The sequence below is a fragment of the Thalia democratica genome, chromosome 4, assembly GCF_965202585.1.
Source record: "Thalia democratica chromosome 4, ktThaDemo2.hap1.1, whole genome shotgun sequence".
Taxonomy (NCBI): domain Eukaryota; kingdom Metazoa; phylum Chordata; class Thaliacea; order Salpida; family Salpidae; genus Thalia; species Thalia democratica.
In genome coordinates, this window is record NC_139168.1 from 60314997 (window position 1) to 60320066 (window position 5070).

Consider the following 5070-nt stretch of genomic DNA (forward strand, 5'->3'; position numbering starts at 1 on the left):
TTAAGCAATCTTTCCAAAACTTTTTTAGTTAAATCTTAACTAAATAATAAAAACTTATTTTATAGGATTTTTTTTTCTATTTTGAGTAGTAAATTTTTTATTAAAAAAAATAATAAATTGACTTTTTTTTTTGGTCATAAAACTCTTAAAATTTTGTGGTTATTTGTTTTAACTCTTGCAATAGATTTTTTTACTACTAACTCAAAACATATTTCCTGAAAATTTGAAGTTAATTGACCAAAAAATAAAGAAGATAGATTTTTAGTGAATTTTTGAAAATTCTGAGAACATAAGCAATGACTATTGTTTATTAAACGACAAAAAAAGTATTGTTTATTAAATGACAAAAAAAGCACATAAAATATTTGGTCCTAGGACCTGGTGCACAAAGAAACCTTTTGGTTATTGAGTTGTACACCACGGAAACCTTTTAATGTCTTGTCCAGGACAATGAAAAGTTTTTCCGAGATACATTTGTATCAAAAATTTTTTACATAACTGACAATATCTCAAAAGTTAATAACTTTTTTTTTTGTGAAAAATATATTGTAGTATATAATTATAGCTTTCATATAAAGTCTAATGTAAATTTGTGAAAAAAAAAACTTATAACTAGCTTAATTTATATACAAAAAAAACTTGCTGTCTTTTTTTATGTAAAACTAGCCTGAGATGGCATGCAATTTTCTAAAAATTCAAAACTACCCTGACCGGCCTGAAAAAGGCAACACTGATATGATAATTATATACAATTTTTTTTTTTAAGTAAATAGTTGTTAATATAGTTGAAAAACTATTTACTATACAACAGTTGTAAAACTATTGTTCATTGAATGACAAAAAACGCTCAAAAAGTTTGGTCCAAGGACCTGGTGCACGAAAAAACCTTTCGATTATCGAGTCAACACCAGAAAAGTTGGTAATTCCCTAGGATGATGTTGCACCAAAATCAAAGTGAAAATATATTATATTCAATGTCATTTTTAACCATATTTTTTGGCTGAAAACTGGTATTTTATAAATACAAAATTAAACTTATATATCATAAACTAATAAAACTTAAATATTTATTTGCTTTTATTTGACAATATAAAGCAATTATATCAATACATTAATTTATATTTATTACAATATCATAAAATAAAGTCGATTAAATATTTTAGTTCATCATAACTGAATTTAATTCTTACTTCGTATTTATAAAGCTTGTTTAAAACAAAGTATCTTTTTAAATTAAACATATTAGGCTTAAAACATTGATTTTTAACCAAAAAATATGGTTAAAAATGACATTAAATACAATATATATTGACTTTGATCATGGTGCTAACATTTTTTATTCAGTTTATGACAAATCAATTCAGTTATATTTTAGTTTTTATATAGCCTGTTTAAAACAAAGTATCTTTTTATACTAAACATATTAGAATTTTAAGCCTAAAGTTATGGTTTAAATAGACATCACACATAACATAACTTCAGTTTGATATCGGTGCTACATCATCCTAGGTAACTACCAAGGATTTTTACTTAGTATCACACAGTGCAATTAGGCTGATACTTAAGCCATCAATTATGATTACTTTATTGTACTTTTTATGTTTAAAATGTATGAAATAAATTGACTAAAAATGGGGTTTCTTTAAAGGGGGCGTCCCGTTATGAAAACAATTTTGATTAAAGGATTAACAATAGATATTTTTAGTAGTTTATTAACGCATCAGCAGCAGATGTAAGGTCGCTTCTGATTGGCTAATAGTTTACTTATTTTTTATTTTTACTTCTAAAGTAATAAAAATTATATTAGGATTTTTTTTATATAGTTGGGTAATGTTGTTTTGGTATAAGGGTGTAGTTTAAAAAATTTTTGTAAGAGGCGTTAGGGACAATATAAGGTTTGTTGAACTTAAACGAAAAGCCGCTAAATTTTTTTGGTTCAAGGACCTGAATACACAAAAAGACTTCTCAGTCATCGAAATGCATAAGTCATCAAATAAGGATATAGAATAAAGATGTTCTTAATATTCTGTTCAGCAATCTGCTGTATTATCTTTTTACCTCGTTGGAATAATGTTACAAATGAAAACATTATACAAATAACATTAAAACATTACAACTGCCGCCGACTCTTATTAATCACACAAAATATCTACGCTAATAAACATGGTCAAACTCAAATCTCAAAGGATCTGATGTAAGGAAGAATCTTTTGAACGTTTAAATTAAAATATTAGTCTTGAAATCTTTTAGTTCAGTAATAAAAAACAATACAAAAAATTGAGAAGTAAGATGACATATAAGTAAAATAGTGACATCATTTGCAAACAAAACAATAAAACTATACATTAAAAACTCCACTATTCATCGAGCACATCAAAATTTCTAATATATTCTGTAACCATGAGACCATAAGCTATTTATTGTAAAATAAGCTGTGTTGCTTAAACAAATTAATATATTTTCACAATAGGTTTGATTTTTTTTTATAAATTTCTCTGTTTTATGTAACGGAAACAAATATATTTTTAACTTCTCAAAAAATTATCTAAAAAACTAATTTTTGCTCAAAGAAGAAGAAAAAACTAAAAATCAATACAATACTTGTAACACTTGCATACTAGAGAAATTTGTGGTTGCCAAGACTAATACCAAAACTATTAAATAAACGATTCAAGCTTTTTTATTCTTGTTCACATTTCAAAAAACAAAACTTCAAACCTTAAATCTTGTTAGTATTGTATTGTTTTTTTTCTGTATAAAAGTTCATTTATGGCAACTTTTTAAAAAACTTAAATTTGATAAATATTAATGTTCTGGCAAACTTAAAACTTCTAATTCAAAACATATACAAGCGAATTTTATACAGTTTATATAATTTATATTCCAATAACTACGTGCTAATATAAAGGGTCGTATGTTTATTTAAAAAAACAAAAATTTTAATTGTAAATCTGTAGAAGATTGTAATTGATTTTTGATGCTTACGACCATCTAAAGTTAAAAAAGAAGCAACAAATAGGTTTTATTTGTTTATTGCCATTTTATTCATCTACAACTAAACTATAAATTCAGAATTGATTAGAAAGCAAAACGAAGTTTTTAAATATCAGTAAATTTATTTTAACTTACCTATTTATGTTCTTAAATCAAATCTAATATAACGTAATTTTAAAATATAAAACGCTTTATAAAATAAGGATTTACTTATATAGTTATTTATACACTGTTCTGTGTAAAAATAATGAATTTATTTGTATTCTAAACTTCTTAGATTTGTTTTAAATATTAACCAACTTCTAAATTCATAATTTATTAGTACGAGTTCTATATGTTTTTTCAGAACTGTTTATTTAATGCACTGACGAGCTCTTTGACAAAAACTTTTTTGCTGGATAAATTTTTTTGAAATCAAAAATGTATTTTTACTAATTATATAATACTTGAGGTAATTAAACTAGTTTGAAAATTCCAAGTATACTTTTTCATATACAAAAAATAACTATTTAGATTGTTCTTATATAAAAACATAGTTAACTCATATTATAGCTTTACTACAAAACAAGAAGTAAATGCTCTACAGTATTTAGTTGCAATTAATTTAGTTAGCTATCTGTACAGTAGTCTATTATGGTGACGAAATAGTCTAGATTAGGGTATGCGTATGGTCTGCAACGTAAATAGAAGATTGAAAGTAACTTTTCGAAAACAAATAACGTAACCTCAGTTTAGTTTTTAATAAATACTAGCGCACAATGGGCTGGCAAGAGGTTTTAGTGGCGACAAAAAAATACTATTCATGATTGGGTAAAACTTGATTTTTAGGTTTCAATATTAGAAGTTCGGTAAGTAGAAGTGCAACCAGTTTTTTTTATCAAAAATTATCCTAAAATATTTCATAATTAATTCGGGATTAAAACTACAAAGATACATCTAAAATAATTGCATATATGTTTTACCATTTTTCTTGGATATTGTACAAAGCATGTAAAAAAACGGTGTTAGGGAACTTAAAATTGTTAATATGTTTAAGTTTTATCAAAATTCGATGGTACTTTAAGAACGATATAACTCAATAGCCTCTTTTTATATTTTAAAGTGAGAGCATTTATAAAAGAAAAAATAAAAACAATAGGACAGATAATTTGTTCTTGAGTTTGTACAAGCTATACTTTGAAGCCTTTAAAGGTTTGAATTAAAAATTTTGAAAAAAATCAAGTTTAACAAAAAAGGTAACGTATTTCATATTTTACTTAATCAAATCAACCTCATTAGAAAAAATGGTAAAAAGAATATTTATTTAAGTATTTAAAGTAATTTTGCAAAAAAAAAGACATAAGTTATGAAAACGTTTAATTTTTTTTTAATGAAAAAAAAACTGATTAGGTTTTTGCATACATTTCCTTAATTGCTTAAAGTAAAAAATAAAGTTAACCAGTATTTTAAAACAACAAATGCTATTCAATAAAAATGGTTTTACTTTGTAGTCACCAAAAGATTCAACTGCCATTTGACTCTTTTCAGCCTACTGTGTAGCTCTTGTAAAATAAATGATTATTTTTTTATCATTTTGATTTTACAAAGTTTTTGTATAACTTTTAAAACAATACATTTTAACATCACGCAGGCCGTTAAAACTTTTCAAGTAAAAGTTGCCCAAAAGAAATTATCCCTGAAGGCGATTTCGGTTAGGGTCAAAAGTGAGGAAAACTGGTAAATCAGTAATTAGATTAAGTAAAATGCAATATCTAGTAAAAAGCAGCATTTCTTTGATTTGTGTCGAGGGGAAATGAAGAGTTCGGGAAACCCTGGTCTAGATCAACATAATATAAAAAGTTACATTATAAAACGTTATCCTAAAATGTGAAAGCGAATTTCGTCAAGAGCGTGAACATTTTGAAACATTACATGACAATTTTTGGTATAAGGTAAGAAAAAGTACTCAGTTTGGTTTACCAGCACTTTTATTCAATTTCATTATTTTGAGTTACTGTAAAAAAAAATGGTATTTGTTGCAGTTCTTTTTTCCGTTATACTTTTATTATTGATAAAATTAATCAAATCGCAGCACAG